This window comes from Sciurus carolinensis, chromosome 7 (genome assembly GCF_902686445.1).
Source record: "Sciurus carolinensis chromosome 7, mSciCar1.2, whole genome shotgun sequence".
Taxonomy (NCBI): domain Eukaryota; kingdom Metazoa; phylum Chordata; class Mammalia; order Rodentia; family Sciuridae; genus Sciurus; species Sciurus carolinensis.
Window position 1 is genome coordinate 115,646,580 of NC_062219.1, and position 21,802 is coordinate 115,668,381.

Here is a 21,802-nt window from a genome sequence, read left to right on the forward strand (position 1 = left end):
TCTTGGAAACAAGAAGGCAGGGAGCTTCCTCTAGAAGAGTTGGAATTGCTCCTATTTTGTAATCAGGGAAACAAGTGTTCAGGAAACTTGAGAATCTTGTCTTGAGTGCCCAGAGCCAGTAACAGAACAGTAAGCATGAGTAACGGCCATCAGCAATATGCTTTCCCCAAATTTAGGGTGGATGAGGAAGTTTTGGCCAAGTTGGAACCAGATCAGCTACACCAGTGGTTCTCAGCTTCTATGTGCACCAGAATCTCCTAGAGGGCTTGGTAAAATGCAGATCGCCCATCCCACCCCAGAGTTTCTAATTTAGAGAGAAGGCTGTGTAGCTAAAGGAACAGGTAAGCACGGGCTCCTGAGCTGGGACACCTGGTTCCAGGTAGGGCTTCACCACCAACACTAGGCCTCACCCAGATTGCTCAACTTTTCGGGGCTCAGCCTCTTCAAGTGCCAAATGGGGATCACAGTGAATGATCACACGTGATTCTTATGAGCTGAATCATGAGAGTCTGGGGAGGCCGGGGATGTCAGCAAAAATACTAAGAGACAGAAAGCAAAGTGGGACTGAACCAAGTCTTAAAGGGTGCGGGGACAGGAGCCAAAACGGAGCAGAAGCCAGTGCATAGAAGCAGGAGGAGTGAACCCCATGGAGAGGACAGGGGCTGAGCAGTCTGGCCGGCAGAGGGGCTGAGATTGTCACCCAGAATAGAATTTCCCTTCCTCCTCACTTGCGATTTTCTCGTCCCCTCCCCTCCTCTCTGAGTAGCACTCCACATGCCTGTGTCCAGACTCATTTGTTAGAACTGCCCCCACCCCCACCCCTGCCCCAGGGACTCAAGGAATCTTAGCAATGTCTCCAGTTCTAAGTGCTGGAGGCAAGGAAGAGAAATCAAAGAGGGAAAACCTCTCTAGGCCTGGGTCTTTGTATGAACTTCCCACTGTCCCTGTCCCCTAGGTTCCCTCTCCCCCAAAAGACGGTCATTCTGAGTCAGCACCAGTGTGGCCATCTGGTTAGAACTTCCTAGGTAAAGAGGAGCTCCCACGGGCTCTCTCTCATCGCCCAACCACACGCCCTCTCTGCCATCTTTGCTGACCCATGTTCTTCCCTCTTTCACAGATAAGTTCATGCACCTCCCTTCTGGTCTTCCCTGATGAAGCTTCCATGGTGGCAGAGTCCTTCCTCCATGTTTGTTTGTCCATCCATCCACTCCTCCATGCAAGTTCACTAAGCCCTGCTCTCTGCCCAGGCACTGTGCCACACAGCAGGGATTCCAGTGTGAAAACCACACAGCCCTGCCCTCCTGCAGGGTAAGGACAGGACCCTTGATCTGCAGGCAGGCGCTGGGTGCTCACAGGGTCATAGGAGAAAATGGGCCCTTCTCATGCTCAGCTGACTTCTAACAGGAGAAGAGCCCCTTCGACCATCAGGAGCAAGCTGAAGCCTAATCTCGCTTCTCTCTTTCTTGCAGACATGAAGGAAAACTCACTATACCAGACATGGATAAGGTGCTCACTGAGTTCATGTTGTTTCCCTGCAGACTTTGGGATCGGGCAAGCCTCAAGGCATGCCATCTTCTCTCACTGCCTGGCCCGTGCCTGGCATCTGAGCTTCATGAGCATCTCAAGCAACACTGATTGACCTGCTTGGATGTATCCGACACTGGAGGTAACAAAACAAAGACAACGCGTTCCTAAGGACCTAGAGCTTGAGGTTAGTAGGACGATCAGGCACAGATAAATGACAGTCACAATGCAATGCAGGAAGCACATGGCATGGGGAGCTGGGCATCACTGATGGGGGCAGAGAGGGGCAGCTGATACAGCTGGCTGTTCACAAACCCACCAGGGAGGGCTTCCCAGAGGAGGCAATGACAGAGATGAGTCTTAAAGAAGAGAATCAGGAAGCCTGAAATTGATCCTGTGGGCTGGCTGGCTCCTGCTACTTTAGGTCATCTCCACTTCTTGTTGACTTTGTTCCCTTTCTTTCCAGTCGCTCCACTGCAGAATGCTCAGCCCACCAAGTCTTTTGGAAAAGCGAACCCATGTTCATATGCATATGGTATGACTGTGGCTGGATTTTCCCCCTTCCTTTTATTTAATATTTTAATGCCAACAACATGATGCTGATTGTGGAATAAAAGCTAAAAGTGTATAGACAACATTGACTTCCTCCTGATTATTTTTAGCTGCTGTCCACATACCCTGCTGGCCTTTCAATTCCAGTGCAACCAAAGACCAGGGCTGTTTTCAAATATACCACAGATCTCAATGGCAGAGAGAAGAGGGTGGGGCTTTGGCTGATCTGGGGACAGAGTCATGGGATGGCAAGACCTCCAAGTCAGCAGGGCACGGTGGTGCCCGCCTGTAATCCCAGCTGCTCAGGAGGCTGAGGCAGGAGGATTGCAAGTTCATGGTCAGTCTCAGCAATTTAGTGAGGCCCTAAGCAACATAGCAAGACCCAGTCTCAAAATAAAAATATAAAAAAGGGCTGGGGATGTTGTTCAGTGGTTAAGCACCCTGGGTTCAATCTCTAGTACCAAAAAATAAAAAATAAAGACCTGCAAGTCAGCAGGGGGACATCACCATGTGTTTTAGTCCAGCACAGTTCCCCGAAGAGGTAGTAAAAACTCATTGTGTCCAAACGAATGGACAGAAAAAGATGTTGGCATTCAAATACATACAGAGGGCAGGATTGAAGACCAAACGCCAGGAGATTCCCTATGACACCCCAGGGGCTGGCTCGGTTAGGCCGACAGCCGCCAATGCCATTTCTTTAAGGATTTTGGACATTCCTTAGGGACTAGGTTTCATATCACTGATTTCCAGCTAAATACTCTTTGCATAAGACTCCACCCTGAGAAACAGAAAAACCTCAGGAATATGATGGGTTGAGAGTCAAAGAATTTTTGGATTCCAGTCTTGGCTCTTCCACTCACCAGCTTCAAGACCTTGGGGAAGTCACTTGACGGCTTTAAGCCTGATGCCTTTCTTGGTTAAATAAAAGAGAGGAGAACAGGACCTGGCTTCCACGGAATCAGGAGAGGGAAGAGAGAACGACATCAGATAAGGGGATTTTAAAAATTCATATTTAGAATATTTCCCAATATATTTGCCCCTGGGAAACCCAGATATATTTTTTTTTCTTTTCCCTTTTGTAGGCTTCTAATGTCAGAGCTAGCCCAGGCCCTCATTTTCTCTGGGAAAAGAAGATATGACTCCCAGACCCAAGGGCAATAGAGTGGGGAATGGTGGACAGGAGGCGAAGCTTTCTCTAGACTGGAAGGACAATCGAACTGAGGAAGCCCTAAGCTGGAGCAGTGGGCGTCAGATCCCTCAAAAGCCCTGGATCAGACCTGCCTTGGCCCCATTAGTGGGTGCCAGCGGAGGCCCTGCAAGCAAGACACATCGCAATGGAGGTCAGCCACAGCCCTGTTCATTTCCAAGGCCCTTTCCTGGCTGCCTTGAGGATGCTGGAGCTTCCGGGGAGACCAGACCCCACAGGGAAGAAGGGAATGGGAAGATATCTTTACAGGAAGTCTGCACTGTGACTTGATGGGAACTCCATCCACAATCATCTTCAGTCGGAGACCAAAGTCCATTCATTTACCAAGCTAAGTTTTCTATGGCAAGTTATCCATTATAGGAAATGATTACTTTGCCAAGTGTGATGGTGCCCACCTGTAGTCCCAGTGATTTGGGAGGCCAAGGCAGGAGGATCACAAGTGTGCGGCCAGCCTCAGCAACTTAGCAAGACCCTGTCTCAAAATAAAAAATAAAAAGGGCTGGGGATGTAGTTCAGAGGTAAAACACCTCGGGGTTCAATCCCCAGTACCCCAAAGAATTTAAAAATAAATTTAAAAGGGAAATGATTACTTATCTCTGTATATCTGAGTGTAATGTCTTCATTTTCACTACCCAATTCATTAACTCTTCAATGAATATGCACACTCTCTCATCATAGCACATAAACACCATCATCGTAACTGGTTAGTTATTCTCAGACTAACAAGGAGGGAGAGAAGAAGAGGATGAGAATAGAAAAAGAATCCCCTTTAAGGGCTAGGGATATAGCTCAGTTGGTAGAGTGCTTGCCTAGTATGTGGTTAAGGCCCTGGGTTCAATTCCCAGCATTCACCACCACCCGCTTCCAAAAAAAAAAAAAAGAAAAAGAAAAAAAAAAGTCCCTAGATCTGAGTCAGACTCAGAGTCTGACCACAAAGGGGGTGGGGAGAGGGAGAAAGGCACGGTGGGTCACCCCTCACCTGGGTCCACTCCCTCCTGACCTTATTTCCACAAACCTAGTAGAATCCTGCTCTTTTGTCCACTTCTCTGTCCCCACAGAACATGCACCTGACCTGTTCAGGTGGGCTCCTGTGGACCTCCTCACCTCCCTACCCACTTACTGTCCCTGTGGCCTTGGTAGAGAGCCCAGCGAGGAGCCAGGACTCAGGAGCTAGGCTGTGTGTGCACAGGTGCCAGCACTGCTCCTCAGCTAGTGTCACGTTTGGCAAGTTACTTAACTGCCCTGTGCCTGAGTGTCCCCATCTGCAGGTGAGAGAAATAATAGTCATTTGTGAATGAGAGGAGCCACACCTGGATCAGGGAAGTACTTGGCCCCATATTAACTCTCAGCGTGGATAATGGTGCCATCTCCGTGAGGTCTTCGTGAGTGTCCCATCTCCCTTCTCTTCATTTTCCATACAGACCCATCGCCATCTGGGAGGTTATATATTCTATTATCTTTCTCCCATTAGAATGTAAACTCCATGGGACATTTTTGGCCCTCATTCATTGTTGTATCTATAGTAACTAAAATTACTGCCCAGCACATAGTAGGCCCTTGCAATTAAGAACGAATATATGCAACTTAACTTACTAACTATAAAAACTTGGGCAGGTTCTGGAACTCCACAGGCCCCAGTTTCCTCATTTGGGAAATGGGGTTGGTGCCTGTACCCCCACACTGATGAGAGGCTTCCAGAAAGCAACATCTGCAATATGCCCTTTCCTCCATCTTTAGTACGTGATTGACAGCTGCTGACAGATCTGAAAGGACCAGTCTCAAGTTGACTCTGGCGAGGCCTGAATACAGTTAGTGGTTGACTCTCCTCCCCCATCAAGGCAAGGCTGGGCTGCAGGGCCACTGGCAGTTGGCCAGGTGTAGGACAAATGTCAGAGATATGTGCCTGTGGGGCTGCCCTGGTCTTACAAGGTCTTGACCAAGGCAGCTGAAGCCTCCCCCACCCCTCCTGCTGAGAGATGCTGGCTGGGCCTGAAGCGTTTGGGAGAGCAGGAGCTAAGCAGTGGGAACCTCAGCCGGCCCGGGTCCCACGCCACATCCTGGCCTTGGAGGAGGGGAACCCAAGGCCTGGACTTGCTTCCCAGCGATTCCCAGGCGGCCTGCTCTCCCGTCGGCTCAGCTGGGCTGCCTGAGCTAGAGGGCTGCAGGGCAGGCTGTGCCCCGGCATCACTTTCTCTCCACTCATGAAAAGTGCCACAGGCCTCAGAGCCCAGGCCCTGCAGCCTGCCCACCCCACGGTCTGGGGAAGGCCGGAGTTGTAGAGCAAATGAGCTTCATGTGACCAAGTCACAGAACAGTGACGCCACCCAGGAGCTTCTCTCGTTTCCCTAATTTTTCACAATGCCCCAGTTTATTAGCAACTTTCCCTAAGAGTCCATCCCGCTCCGTGGCTGACCCCAAAAGAGATGGAAACAGACACCCGGGCTTCAGTGTAGATGGAGAGGAGGAAACATGGAAGCCAGCGTTGGCCCCATGGCTTCCTTGGTTCCCCAGCTTGGGCCCCCACTTGGTGCCGGGCACCGTACACAGTAGGGCCACAGCAGTGAGTGCAACCCTCACCAGGGAGGGGTGCTCCTGGGGAGCAGGCAGGGAGGAGCAGCAACATCTCCGAGGAGCTGCACAGGGTGTGACAGGAGCTAGATGAACAGGATCTAGGCAGGGAAACTGAGCAGGGGTGGCACCAAGGAACTTCTGGTAAGCCACCATCTCAGGGGGACACAGAGCCAACGAATGGGGACGCAGTGCTTCTCACCAAGGGGCTGGCTCAGAATGGCTCTGAGGAGGACACGTTCCTCTCAGCGTGCTGGGGCTTTTACCGGAAACTAAGCCCTGTGAGGGCAAGAACATGGTTCCATCTGCATCTTCAGTGCCTAGGACGGGGACAGATGTATGTGCAGAAGCCCCTCAGGAAGAGCATGAGTGCACAGATGGATATGCAAACACCCGGGAGGAGTGATCACTCCTGTCCCCAAGGAACTCTTGCTCCTCTCTCATCCCACTGACATTCATAAAAATTCCTATTGCCCAACTTCCTGTTAGTTAGTGTGAAAAACTTCGCAGGCTACAACTTTCCCAAACAAGGTAGCTCTCAGCCTTGAGCATGGACATGGGAACCAACAGCGGGGCTCTGTCCATTCTCCACTACCCTCCACAGTCACACTCCCTCAGTATGCCCTGGGCACAGCCACAGGATCACACACCACTGTGGAAGTGGCCAGAAGGAGAGGCAGTGGGGACCAAAGTTTGTGGTTCTTGGTATCTACAGAAAAATACCATCCTTGTTACCCACACAGGTCACAGGCACGTAGGCTGTCCAGCCATACACCGCACATGGATGCACAGCCCCTTCCTGGGCTCCTGCCAGGGACCATATTATACAAGGGGGAGATGCTGATTAGAGTGATCTATTTAGACACCAATTCATAAAACTGGCCTTTGGGTAAATGATCCAAACACTGGCCACTCTTGCTCCATCCTAAGTATTTATTTATGCATGCATTCATTCAGCAAAATTCAGTGAGACCTACCATGTGTTGGACCCTGTCATTGGAACTATGCTGTGATTTCCACGTCTGTGTCCACTACAAATTTCAGGTGTGGAAATTTAACCCATTAGGGTGATATTGTCATTTCCTTTTGGGAAATGACTAAGTCATAACTGCTCCACATTTATGAATGAAATAGTGCTTTATAAAATGGTTGGAGGGAACCAGATTGGGCTCCTCTTGCCCTTCTGACCCTTCCACCACATGAGGACACAGCATTTACCACCATCCCCCTCCAGGAGAATCGGCAATGTGGTGCCATCTTGGAAGCAAAGAGCACCTCTCACCAGACACCATTGCACTGGTTCCTTGATCTTGAATGTTACGGACTCCAGAACCATGAGAACTAAATTTCTATTGTTTACAAATTATCCAATCTGTGGTATTTTGCTATAACAGCCTAAATGGATTAAGACAGACTAGGAAAGTAAAATGGAACCTCTCAGATCCTTGCATTCAGGAGGCTTAGAGACTGTGTCAGATAGAACAGTCATTTTCAAACATTGTGCTAAGAGTGACATTGGAGGAAGGCTGGGGGGAGTAGAGATGAGGGGGAACCTCACCTACCTGAAACTGGGGTTAGAGATACTTTATAAAAATGGCAATGTTTGAGCTAAGTTTGAAGGGTGGCTGGTATTCCCTAGGTATGGGCCTTTAGGTAGTGGGAAGGGCAGGAGTACAGAATGTGAAGAGGTGGGACATGCAGGGCCTGGGCAGCTAGAGGGCAGAGGACCTGAGAAGTCACCCAGGACATGGTCCTGGGGGTTCACTCTCCTCCCATTCTAAAACTGGTTCTGAGATTTTCCAAATTCCCTTTAGACCCTTTAAGAGGTCTAAGGGGAAGCACACTTCAAACAGAAAGATAGGGACTGAACTGTAGCCCAGGACCCCAAGGAAAGGAGCTAAGGAGCATCTTCTTGCCACTGCCTCCAAGCCTGGGGCCACCTCCACAGACCCACCTCCACAGACCCTCCACAGGCCTCACAGTCAAGTGAGGCCTGCTGCTCTCTGGAGTGACTAAGTGCCACTGCACGAACCCAGCTCCAATTATCTGACTTTGGAAAAGACTATGCTCTCAGTCCCTGAACAGCATACCTCCCTCCTGGGATGCCTGCGTGTTTTCTCTGATGGACCTGCATGGCGGCTCCCACAGTGCTGCGGCCAAAGGCTGAGAACAGAGGTCCCTACTGTCAAGACCATTTTACAGGTGAGCAGCTGAAGCCCCAGAAGCAGCCACCCGTGCCAGGGCACAAGCTCATAACAGAGTCTTTTCTAGAACCCCATCCTCAAATTCATAGCACACGGCTCTTCTTTATTACTAGACAGCAGACGCAGAACAAAGCTTGGTGGATTCTTGGTTTCCCTTGAGTTTCTACTTCAGATAGTGTGTGTAGTGAAAACAGCTACAAAAACACAATGCAAAAATAAAAATTAAAAATTTCCCAAAATCTTAGCCAGGATTCTAGTGCATATTCAACTAGTGTGAATATTTCCAATAAATTTGGTAAGCCCTGTGTTGGTACAAGCTAGGCCACCTCTCTCTTTAGAGGATATTTCCTTATATTCCAGAAACTAATTCACAATTTTTCCCAATCTGTACATCAAATTTTCTCTTTGAAGTCTGGAGTATACTAAGAAACTGTTTTTTTTTTTTTTTTTTTTTTCAAAGATTCAGATCTGCCAAGTTGAGGTTAGGTAAACCTATGGCAGTGCATACTTGCGATCATTACTTGAAACCCACTAGCAGGCTTTTTCATATTTCATGTCTAATTTTTTTTTTTAATTTTAATTTCCCTAGGGCTCTTCAGAGTGCTTTTTCTTCTTTTTTCTTTTTTATATTTTATATTTGTTCTTTTTACTTCTATAAGACAGCAGAGTGTATTTTGACATATTACATATACATGGAGTATAACTTCCCATTTTTGTGATTGTGCATGTGGAGTTTCACTGGTCATGTATTCATATATGAACATAGGAAAGTTCTGTCCAATTCATTCTACTGTCTTTCCCATTCCCATCCCCCTCCCTTCTCTTCATTCCCTTTTGTCTTATTGTACATTAGCATTCACATATTAGAGAGAACATTCAGTCTTTGGTTTTTGGGGATTGGCTTACTTTACTTATCATCACATCTGAGTTTTATGTGTATTTTCCTAAAATTTTATGTGCAAACAGTTCTAACAGGAAGTGAGAAAATATCATCACTGAAAGCAGAAACCAAATTAGCCTGGTGTGCACAGATCTGGGAATTTTAGGTGGGTCAGATGGCATTGCATATGGTCTCCAGGAAAGAAGAGTTATGGGTCATACAAGCTACACATCAGTTTCTTGAGGATTCGGCTGAAAATGCAGAGAGAGGTGGGGGAGAGGGAGTATCAAGGCTCCCCAAAAGCCCCCCAATCTTCTCTCCAGCTGTAGAACACCACACCTTTGAAGAGCCCTGCTCTTCCCAAAGGACCCCAGCTACTCACTGCTGTGCTTTGTACTGTGAGTGATAAAATACTGAAATTCCCAGGGACAATGAGAAAGCTCTTTAAATTCGAAAAATATCTGCCAACTGTCAGTTGGCTTGACTCGTCACACCAGATACCAGGAGCTGACCCTACAACCATTTCCTCCCCAGGCCCCTCCTCCCCCTGGGAGCAGATGACAGTCCTGGCTGTTGCTTCTCTCCACTCTCTTGGGGCAGACAGATCCTGAGCCAGCAGGCAGAGGCTGAGCCCAGACAGGGGTCCAATGGAGAGGGAGTCAGGCTCCTCAAGCCAGGCATGATCTCCCCTTCTCCAATCTCCACCAGCCACCGGCACCTAAGGACACGTAAGAGGTGGGCATCAGTCCCACTTCCCATCAGAATCTGGAAGTTCACAAATAACTTTCCAGCCATTTAGCAGTGGAGTCTAATGGGGTCTCCTAACCCATTCTGCCTGAGAGGCACAGGAATTCCGGCATGTGGAGTTCAGGTGGCAAACTGAATGTCCAGTCCAAGGGGATGCATGACCCCGCCCTGCCTGTGGGGCCTGCACACCTGGGAGGGGATGACAGGCAGACCCTCCAGTACAGACTCTGGCACAGCAGGGCCACTCCCACCTGTGCTCCTGTAACCACTGGAGCTCAGTGCCCGATGACATTGATGGCTGGAATGGTGGGGACAGTGGTGACCTGGCATCTCCTCCTAGACACCACAGGGGGGCTGGGCAGGTGAAAGGTGGGCGCGTGTGTGAGTGCACAGCCAGGCTCAAGAAGTGCCCCCGCCCCCGGCAGAGCCGGGCGAGTCCTGCAGTAGTTAGTTAACTATTGCTCCCTTGAAGAACGAGAATCCTTTTTAAATTCACACCCTGATGAGCAGCACCTGGTCCTCCCTCGGCAGGTTGCAGGTCAGTTTTTAGACTCACTAAAGCCATCCCAGGTCATTTCTTGTCACATTCCTCAAGTAGCTAGACACTTGGGAGAGTCTGGCTGTGAAGAAGACTAGCAAGTCCCAAGAAAGTCCCCTTTGTCCCTCCTCTCCTATTCTCCCTCAGCCAGCCTTTCTTAAAACACCCTGAAAAGGGAAAGGAAGAGCAGAAACTGTGTCCTGGACCCAGTATGGAGCTGGTTACCCCATAACGTGACTTTCCTGGCACTTCCTCTTACTGAAAAGACAATGGGTCCTGCCTGGCTCACCCCTCAGCTCCCTCAGCTCCTTCTCCGCAGGGCCTCTCTTGCATGCTGACACAGTCTCCTCTGTCCCCTAGTTGCAGAGCCAACTGCCCAGGATTGGGGTTTGCTTTCTTAATTATCTGAAAATGCTAAATGGGAGCCCAGGAGCTGGCAGGGGCCTGGCCTTCAGTGGCTGCTAGAAAAATAAAAAAATCTTTCTTTGAAATCTGGATCTCTTCTGCCCCACACAGGAGGTCAAAATAAACAGGGACGCTTGATCATGGGGCACAGGGTCTGGGAAGGCTCAGCCCTCAGGGTCAGTGATGGATTTAACTACAGAAAGTTCTAGTGCCTAATAGGTAATGCGATCCTGATTACCCAAAATGACACAACTGGACACCCCCCACAAAAAAAAAAAAAAAAAAAAAAAAATCCTTTGCTAGTAGGAAAAGGGAGAGGTCACCAGAATTCAAGCCAACAATATTTCCTAATGGGTACAGAGCTGGATATGGGGGAGGCAGCAGAGAGAGCCAAGCCCTTAAGGAGATAAAGTTAGGAACAAATTGCTGAAGTGTAGCATAAAAACGGTCACTAGTGAGGCAGGTGCCAAGCAATGCAGGCGGAGAGAAGAGGAAGAAGTCACTGTGTTGGTGAGGGTAAAGATGTGGGGCATTGGGGCAGGACACAAAGAGGGAATACCTGACCAGAATACAGAGCCAAACTCTTACAAGCAGAGAGGGCTCAGGGGGCATTCCAGGTGGAGGGCACCACGAAGGCAAAGCCCAGGAGAAAGGAAGAGAAGAGGATGTTGGAGGCAGGCGAGCAGTGCAGTGTGGCAGGGTGGGGCTTAGGGGGCACAAGAAGATCCACCTGCAAGTCCAGAAGTGGTGGGGCCACGATGCTCAGGAGGGAAGCAGGCCATGTTTTCCAGCAAAGGCTGACTGCATCCTGGTTAGGGGTTCACAAATGATGTCCCACAAGCCAAACCTGGTCCCTCCCTGTTTTTGTAACTACAATTTCACTGGAACCCAGCCATGCCCATTGTTTACAGATTTATCTGTGACTGTTTCAGGGCTGCAATGACAGAGTCCAGTGGTGAGACAGAGACCTGGTGGCCGCAATAATAAATAGCTTGCCTTTGTGCAAAACATGTTTGGAGATCCCTCATATAGAACATGGATAAAGAAGACCAGGGTAATTGCCCAGGACCCAGCTGAGGGACAGGAACAGAGAGCCAATCATGCAAAAGTAGTTATGACCCGCCCCCCTCCCCACCAAGCTGCTTCATGGTAAGACCCAAACCCTCATCGGGAGAAGGAAGAAAAGGAGATGGAGGAGAAAGATGTAAGTCCTGAGCTGCTTCTCTCCAGCATCCAGCACCATCTAAAGGTCAAGGAACCCAAACAGCCCAGTGTGCCCTGGGTGTGCTTGGGATGGCGAGGCCTGAGTTACATTCATAGTTCCCTACATCCAGGATCACTCTGTGGCCACCTTGCCTAACAACTGATCCCACCCCAGAGGCCAGAAGTTGTGAATGACTAGAGAACAACACACTTTGGGAGGAACAGTGTTCCTGGGAGGCCTACACTCCCCCTTCCTGGCCTCTGCATAAGATGTCCCATCTGCGAAGGCCTCCGTGGAGGTCAGACATACTGAATCAGAAGCTGGGAGCTCAGTTCCAAATTTGGGGGCTTTCTTCTCTCCTGGGTTGCCCTCCTCTCTGAGTCTCTGCCCTGGGTTCATCCTGGGACTAAACCAGGATACTAGAAGGTTTGGAACCTGCTTTGCCCAGCTGAGTCCCCATGGAGAAAGGATGTCACACCATGTCTTCTTAGGACACCCTTATCACACCCATCCCTTCCTGCAGTAGAATCAATGTAGCCTTTCTGAACCTTTGATACTTTGGGCCTTCTACGCATACAATGCAGAACCCAGTTTAAGCAACAAAGCATTTAAAAGTTAAACACTATCATTTTAGGAAACCACTGGGTGCCAACTTGTACAGAAACACAAACTTGGAGACTAAAATCTCATGCCAATGGTAGGTTATATGGTGGTCATACAGTTGATTCACAATTTTTAGATTATTATTAAAATGAAAACAAAATATAACATTTCTCAAGAAGAAAAAAACAAAAAAAAAAAAAACATTTCAAAGCACAGAGTTCTCAAACCTTGGAGGAAACATTCACGCAGTCCTTCCAAGGGTCTTTGGTCCCCAGTGTGAAAGATTGTGTGCTGGTGAGAACCTAGGCTCTGGAGTTAGGCTGGTTTGGGCTTTTGCTGGCCTTTGTCTCAGCTGTGTCTCCAGTGACCAACACACAGCTGGCACATGGTAAGTCATCAGTTCAACTTTGTTGAATGAATGAATGAATGCAGATGCTCAAGTCTGCAGTCCATTGGCTCTGTATCCTACATAAGATCCTTAACCTCTGAGCCTTAGTTTCTTCATCTGTAAAACTTACAAACTTATTCATGACTCAGAGAATTCCTGCAAGCATTAAATGAGACAGAGAACCCTTGGCACAATGATGGGTGCATTCAAGGTACAAAATAAATGGTAACTATCATTGTTACTTTGCAATGATGGCTTCACTCCCATATACAAGACAGCTTGCCAGATCTTCACACCCTCTCAATTCCTTCATGGCATGTTCTGTATTGGTAAATTCCCAGCACAGAGTCTGGCACAAGTAGGAACACAGAAAACATCTGTTGAAGCAGAATTCTGTAGAGAGCTTCTCTGATCCAGAAACCTTCTCTGATCCAGAAACCCTGGCCTCGGATAAGTGCCAGGGCAGAGGATGCTATTATGTTCAGTCTCCTCCATGGGAGGCCACCCTTTGGCAAAGAGCCATCCCTCCAAACTGGACCTGGGCACTCAAGGCCAAGCAGCTCACCTGTGTCCATGCCATAAGAAATGGAGCCAGGACCACATGCTTTGCAGAGGGTAGGGGAGCTGGCTCAGCCAGTGTCCTGCTGTGCAGACCTCTCCCTGATTCCTCCTCATGCCAGCTCTGGCTAGCGTGGGCCTCCCCCTGAGGCAGCGTTCCCAGGCTTCGGCAGTAACAGGCTCTCCATTCTTTCCTGCCCTCGGCAGACCTGCCCCCTCCCACTACGATACCGCCTGTTGCTCATGGGCAGCTGCCCCCAGTCCAAGGGGAAAACATAGGCCTCTTGGGGATCTGGGGAGCAAGCTCAGGGCTTGGTCTGTTCCCTTACCCAGGAGGAAGAAATATTGGCCTGAATTGCCTGCTGAGATAGACTCACAGGGTCACCCACCCTTGACTGCAAATGTCATTTGGCTTCGGCCAGTCCCACAAACAGACCTTCCTGGCCACACTCCGTTTTCTCCAAATGAGGGAGAAATCTGACATCTTCCCTTCACTGATCTTCACTCTTTGGGCCAGGTTCCAGCAATGTCCAGATGTCAACCCTCATCTCCCTGCCTCAAGGGTGACAACCACTGGTGGGGAGGAACCAGGGCTATCCCCAAGTTCAAGGCTCACTGCCCCCTGGGGATCCCAGCCTCCACCTCTGTCTCCTCACATTTGCCTGCAGAATCCCACTGGCAAGAATCACCAGAACTCAACCCTACATCTGCAATCTCCAATCCAAGAAGGAAGAAGCAGCATGTGAATCTTTCACTTACCAAGTTCATCGAGCTATTTTCCAACTTTCTTTTTAGGGATCCTGAGCTCAGTCCTCAAGAATGATCCTCTTATGTCCCAGCGACAGAGCTGGGCAGTAGGAACCCAGGGCCACAGTAGGTTGCTGTAGACAGGGAGTCCTTTCGTGGGCATGGATTCCTGCACTTGATTCAAAGCAACCCCCCTCTTCTGGAAGCTCCAGCACTCACATCAAGCCCAGGAGGGTCCCAGCTGCAGCCCAGCACAGCACCCAGCAGGGGAGGCAGGGCTGGCTGTCAGAGTAGCATAGAATCCAGCTGTCTTTCTTAAAGGGAAAGTCTGCTTGAGAGTCTGCAGGGGGGTGGAAACATAGGAAGGAGGGAGGGAGGAAAAGAGGGAGCGTGAGCCAGCATTCTCCAGGGAAAAGCTCGGAACAAGCTCCAGGACCCTGGTCCTGAGGACTAACAAACTTGTCCAGAGGCAGAGGGCCCCTTCTCCAGGAGCCAGTTTAACCCCTGCAGAGCCTAGTCAGAGCTGGACTCAACCAGAGCAGTGCAACACCTGGTAACAAGTATGAAGGACTCACTGTCCTAAGGGCTCTGCAGGAAGAAGCAGGAACTTCAGGAGGTAGGTACCATTATTGCAGGTGGTGATCATTGTTCCCATTTTACAGATAAGGATGCTGAAGCTTAGTGACAATAAATTGCCAATCCAACAGGAAATGAGTGGGCAAGTTAGGATTGAACAAGAGCCACTGTACTGGATCTTAGCCACTAAGCTTCTTGGAAGAGTCCAGAAAGCCACACTATGTCAATCTGCAACTGCAACTGGAATACCCACCAGGATCAGGTTCAGGTCTTAGGACAGGTGACCTTCAGGACAAGGTGTCTGTCCTCAAAATACTCAGTGGAAGGAAATCCCCTGCCCCCACTGCTGACATTCACTTTGGAGGGTGGAATTATTTATGCTTTTTATTTTCCACCTTTATAACTTTCTGTATCTTCCATATTCTAAAGCAGTTACTCTTTAGAAAAAAGAAAAAAGAGAAAAAAAACGAATGCTTCCACCTTCTACCTCCCATTCAAATATTTCAAACAACCCAGACTAGATCAAGAAGGTGCAGTATTCTTCGTGGAAGTTCTAAGAGGCAGGAGAGACCAAAATTAACAGGACAGGGCAGGAGAACTGTGATTAAATCTATTTGAGTTCAGGTTTGCCTATTATAGACCTAGAGGCAGGCTTTAAAAAAAATATAAAAAACAGGTTTTTTTTCTTTCAGTCAAAACTGAAAAAAAAAATTTAAAACCTAGTAATTAAAAAATGCAGTGAGATCCAAATTCCTCCTATGTTATTTAAGACCCTTCATAATTTGATCTTCAACTCCCTCTGCAGCTTCCCTCCCACTATGTCCCACCCACCCCACCCAGCAACCAGGCCAGACTTCCAGAGGTTTCCATGAGTCTATCCAGTCTTCTGCCATTTGCTCAGGCAGCGCCTTCTGCCAGGGATGCCCTTTCTTTCCTCCTCTAAAGACTCTGACATCTTTCAAGACCAACTCCAATTCACTGGTGCTGTGGAGCCTTCTACTCCAAGCAGAAATGACTGCTACCGAAAGTGTCACCCTTGCCCATGGTCTGAATGTTTGTGTCTCCCCAAATTCACATGTTGAGGCCTAATCTCCCATATGATGGCATTAGGCAGTGGGGTCTTTGGGAGGTGATAATGTCATGAGGGTGATGCCCTGATGAATGGGATCGTCACCCCTATGAAGGAGAGCCCAGAGAGCTGTCTCACCCCTTACGTATGAAAGGGACATAGTGCAAAGATAGCCATCTAAGAACCAGAAAGCAGACCCTTAACAGGTATCAAATCTGCTGGCCCCTTCATTAGGGACTTCCTGGCCTCTAGAACTGTGGGAAACAAGTCATTGTCTGAGTTCGCCAGTTTCTAGTATTTTGTTACAGCAGACCAAACCAACTAAGACACCATGTTAGTAGACCTGTCACCATACTATATTCTGATTAGTTTAGTACCTTTGATCACTTTGCTATCCCCAGCACTTAGCACCAAACATTTGTGGAATAAAACAGCACATGATAATAATAATTGTTTAAGATCACATATGAATTTGTAGCACTGCATCACACATCATCTCATTTGAACTTCATGCCACTGGCCAGGGTGAGTACCAGAAGCATCAATTGTGACTACTGGAGGAGGTATAGTGTTTGAGGGTTCTTGCAACTCTGCCCTTTGAATGTTAGGTTCACCCAGATAGCCCTGAAAGGCTGGCCAGGGCCCTGCCCTTTGTTTCAGCTCAGCCAGAACATTGACATCTTGCCCCCACCCTCTACATGCCTCCCAGGGCTCTGACCCAACATACCCTTGCTCTCAAGTCCCTCTCCAGCCAGGCAGAGGTACAGTGGGCAAAGGGGTGATCCTTCCTGGCTGGTACATACCACATGGTCTCTTGTCTTGGATGTGCAGCAGGTCAGGGTGCCAATGAGGCCATGGCTTCAAATTAGAACCCAGAACGATTCTGCCAGCTTCATGAAGGAAGACGCTACCATACAACCTCAGCTGTACCAAAGCAGGTAGCCAGTGCACACACCCTGGCATTGAGGCCACCCGAGAGGGTGTGGACCAACGGCATACAAAATGCCAAGGCTAAGAGGAAACTTCAAGATCACATTGCTCCAACTCCTCCCTAGACAGCCAGGAAATCCAGAGCCCAGACTGGGAAGGGACTTGTCAGAAACACAAAATGAGACAGTGGCAAGATGACAGCTGGCTCCTGAGCCCTTTCCAATGAGTCTGATCCAAGCAAGAAAAGACAAGTTCAAGGATGGAACCCAAAGTAAACCACAAAGACCAAATTAATTAGCAAAGCATTCTTCCATGATACCCATGATACAAATGATTCTTATGTACAACACCACACAGAGAACACTCAGAACGAGAACAATTAGGACAAAACAGAGGAAGGTGTTCAGTAACAGTAATCAAATTCAGTCACCCGGGAGGACAAGTCATGTCATACCCCATCTCCTTCTTTTAGGTCTCCTACCAAAAAAAGGGGGCACATGGGTCTAAGTCGAGGGCTAGCTCTGCATCCACTATGCAGAACTCATTTCAATGGGAATACCACATATGGATGCTTTCCTTCATCCTCAGATAAAATTATTTATAGTTGTGCTGGTTATTGATCCCCAACCCCAGCTCCAGGAACATGGCAGAAGGTACTTCCTGGCCATTTGTGTTTGAGTGGGGCCACAAGGTTAATTCTGGCCCAAGAGCTAAGAGTAGGAATCAAATGTTGTGATGGCTAATTTTAGGTGTTAACTTGGATGGACCATGGAACCAGATATTTGGTCAAACATGAGTCTAGATGTTTCTGTGAAGATGATTTTTTAGATGAGATCTATAATTAGTAGACTTTACATAAAGCAGATCACCCTCCATAATGTGCCCATCCAATCAGTTGAAAACTTTAAAAGACTGAGGTCCCCTGAAGAAGAAATAACTCACCCACACATTGCCTTCAGACATAAGCTGCAAGATGAGCTCTTTCATGGGTCTCCAGCATGCTGGCCTGCCCTGCAGATAGTGGACTCTTCACCTCCACAACTGTGTGAGCCTATTTCCTAAAATAAATATAGATGATAGATAGATAGATAGATAGATAGATAGATAGATAGGAGGTTTTATTGGTTTATTTCTCTGGGAAACCCTAATTTAGGTGTCCTTAGTGGTTTAGAGCTTTTAGTTTGGCAGGACCAGGCACTCTTTTCCTTTGGCCCAGCCAACATCAGCATCTAAGACCATCTGTACTGCCAGCCTGGGTTCCTTAATGACTATAATGAGTGGAGCAGAGCCCCTCTGCTGACCAGTGGTAGGTAGCATGGGTAAGAAATAAACTTTTGTTGTCCTAAGTCACCAGAATGTGGGAATTGAAGATTATCAAGCATAATCTAACTTAGACTAACAGAAGCACTGGCAGTTCAACTTAGACTTGAGATGATAGAGTGTGAGGAGACACATCCAGAAAACTAATGGAACCATAAAAGGATTTGGATACTGGTGTCTCAGTGAGAGTTGCAGATGCAAACCTCCCCAGTTGTCTGTCTTGGGGTCCTGGGAGTCTTTATCTAGAATCCAACCACAGATGTGTAAATGCATCAAAGGTACAATCTCACTAATGAAACTTCCCTAGAAAATGTTCAGAGTTTTGCTGAGGAATCTGACCTGGACCTAGAATGGGAAGCTCTCCAAAGAACAAAAGTTTCCACTACGGCAACAAGAATGTTAAACATGATTAAGGAAAAAAAAAAAAATCTCAGTACTAGAAATGAGATGATGAGTATTTATAAGCCAAAAACCAAAGGCCATTCATTCCCTGGTGCCTATGAGGTTTCCTGCTCCATGGGGAGGGTCAAGAGGACCAGAGAGGATCCAGAGCAAGATGTCCTTTGCCCAAATGCAGACGGGTGAAATGTGGAGCCTTTGAGGAAATGTAATTACACAGCACTGATGGTTCCCCCTGAAAATCTAGGGTGAGCCAGAAACTGCAGGAACTCTGTTATCTTTCTTGTCACTGGATACACCCAGTCTCCTGACATTAAATACACTACAGAGATAAACTCTGGGGCAGAATAAGATGTATTGGCCTTATACTATTACAGGAAGGATTTAGCTTAGTGGCTCTCAATGGGGGGTAGTTCCCCACCCCACAACCCACCTTCAGGGCACTTTGGCAACTTTGGGAGATGTCTTGGCTTGTTGCAACTGGGGAATTCTATTAGCATCTACTGGGCGCAGGATAGGAATGCTCCTGAATATCTGACAATACTCAGCATGGCCCCATACAACAAAGAAGTATCTGGCCTAATACCAAGGTCAAGAAACCCTGGTTGAAAGAAATTGCTAGTTATGTGGGTATGAAGGTTTAGAACGAAGGGCAGGAAGAACATTGACAGACTGATGGAAAAATTATATACATATTCAGATAACGCAGAACTAAAGAACCACTAAAGAGCTTTGAGGGTTAGCCCATCTATAAAGAACTAAGTTTCACTGCTACTCTCTTCTCCCTGTGCAGAAGAAATACAGCAGAAGAATCAAAGGGGTTGGTCCATTATCTGAAAGATGTCTTTAGATTTGCAAAGTGAACAAGAAGCAAAGTTGAGGAGTGGGGCTGGGGTACAAAGAGCCCACCTACTCAGCATGATAAAGAGAGGGAACACGTTTGTTCAGGTTTTGGGCCAGCACCAAGGGAGAGAAGAAGAAAGTCAAATGACATGACTTTTGGCTAAGTAATCTCTTTTAGAAAAAGGATGTCTAGTATTCAGTTTCAAATTGTTTGCATTATTGTAATGTAAACACCATCAGTCTTCCCAGAGCTTTAAAGTTTACCATGTTCACAAAGTCCTTGTGCAAATGGCGTGTGTGTATGTGTGTGTGTGTGTGTGTGTGTGTGTGTGTGTGTAAGTCAGGGACTGAGGGCTAAATCACACAATTGGGTCAGCATGGTGCAAAAGAGAGTTGTTTTGCATGAAACGGTAATGGTACCTGACATTCACCCTAGGCTTACCATGTACCAGGCCCTGTGCACATGCTTAACGTGCCCAGACTCACTAAGTGCTCACAGTAGCCCTAAGGGGGACAGCATTGGGGTCCCATATTAAGGAAGGAGATGAGGTCTTGGCAGAGGGAATTTAAGGCTCTCACTCCAGGGTACCCACATATTGAGTGAGCCATAGTGGCAGAATTGAAGCCCAAGTGTTCTGGCTCCAGGGTCTGTGTTCTTAACTTCTGGGCCACTCTGCTTGTGACCAAGGGCTAATTAACTAACAGGATGGAAATGGGAACTCAGAGCTGGAGGTGACATGAAAAATATCAACCACCATCTCTGAGATCTCAAGACCAGTGATTCTCAGACTTTTAGTGTGTGCCAGACTCTCCATGTGAACCTGATCAAGTTCAAGCTGCGGGGCTGCATCCCTAGAATTTGATTCAGGAGCCTGGGGTGGGCCCAAAGATTGGCACTTCTACCAAGTTCCTGAGTGATGGTGATGCTGCTGGTCCCAGAGAGCCCACAATTTGAGAACCACTGCCCTCTGTTTATGGGGGTTGGATTCTGCAGGCTTATTCTAAATCTCTAAGAGAGGGCTCCTAAGGTGACATCTGGTCACAATATCAACTAGTGAATGGCTTCAAATTGGAGTAGTCTAAGACTAAAAAGCACAGAGGAGGGGAAGATTGCATGTTACGTGGAATTCAACCTGGAATACTTCTTAGAAGAAGAGTCAAAGGGTGAGAAGTGACACCGGGATTACTGAATCCTTCAAATGTACTTGATCCGCGCTCTGGATAGCAGGGCTCGGGCAATGCAACTCCCTCTCCAGGGAAGCACACTTTATGCAGATGGCCTATCCTGATTGGAAATGATAGGAGAGTGCCCCTCGTTCCATGGTGAGTCCATCTAGGAAGTCTTAGCAAAATCTGTGTAATCCAAGGCCCCACTCTTTCCTGGGATGGGAAGTCATGTAGGTAGGACCATGGGTAGGAGAAAGATGAATGAGTTTAAATGACAGCTCAGCTGCTATCAAGAGGGACTTGGCTCAAGGCTCTTAATTCTTCTAAACTTGTTTCCAAGTCTGAGAGATGGATATCTAACCACCTACATCTCAGAGTTGTAAAAATCAATCCTATATCAAGGGCTCAATTTAGTGTCTATCCAATACCAAGCCTCAGAAATGATATCATTGCTCTATTCATGGCCAGGGGATCGGGTCATGAGCAAGGCAAGAGCTTGCTTTGTTGCTGTCCACAGTTCCTACGGGAGCCATTTGAAAGATCTTCCATCACATGGGGTACTCCAGTGTTTTATTGGATTAATCGCATCCAATACCCTTTTCACCCAGTTCTGAGTCTTCTCACTACCAATACCCTAACCCACACCCAGCTCCAAACCTCTCATTTACAAATTTGGTAATGGTAATTTACAAAGATGGCAAGGTATACAATCAGAAAACAAAGCAGATTCACATCTGTACATAAAATATGCCCTCAACCCTCTTTAAAAATGTATGCAGAGAGAAAAGACTGGGAATGTTACTTGCCAGATGTTAACTGACCTCGGAAGACATGTTCGCCAGGAGTGGTGTTTGTGACCAGGGGGATCTAGGGGCTTGGGGTGGGGAGAGTGAAAGATCCAACCCCCTTCCTGTCCTCTAGTGATAGACGTTAAGGCTAATTTTATTTTTGTCTTCTGCTTCTAGGTATTTTCTATGATGAACATGAATTATTTTTTATGCTCAAGAGGGAAAGTTGCTTTAAAAAAATCCTTCTAAAGCTTTTCTTGATTATAATTCACTCCACATCCACTCTGCTCACCCACCTCACATGCTTCCTCTTAGCTCTAGTCCTCTGTTTCTAGCCTATGAATTTGCATATGCAGGAGAGGCTGCTTTCTAAATGTCCTTGAACCACCTTGAGCTGCTTTCCTCGGCATTGACCTTAGATCTCTAGTAAGCTGAGCTGCCCAGAGGAAGTGCTTCCGCACCATGGAAGGGCAGCCAGGCTCATTGCTCTTGGGGAACCATGACCATCCCAAAATTCACTCAATGGCTCTGCCGGCAGTTAGTGGTTCACGCCAAGGGGAACTGCACAGATTGTAGCACATGCAC

The 21,802-nt window shown here is 47.8% G+C and overlaps 1 protein-coding gene across 4 annotated transcripts in view; it reads right to left on the reverse strand.

Annotated features, from left to right (window-relative positions):
- Positions 1-21,802, reverse strand: part of Daam2 (dishevelled associated activator of morphogenesis 2) — a 106,866-nt gene that overhangs the window by 62,600 nt on the left and 22,464 nt on the right. The window contains exon 2 of one of the 4 annotated variants that reach the window (XM_047557420.1): positions 17,643-17,758. The exons of 2 other annotated variants lie outside the window; for them this stretch is intronic. The gene's annotated coding sequence lies outside the window, so the exon portion shown is untranslated. Of the gene's footprint in view, positions 1-14,137; positions 14,156-17,642; positions 17,759-21,802 lie in introns of those variants that run through there. One more of the 4 variants, XM_047557421.1, reaches the window with a different exon arrangement.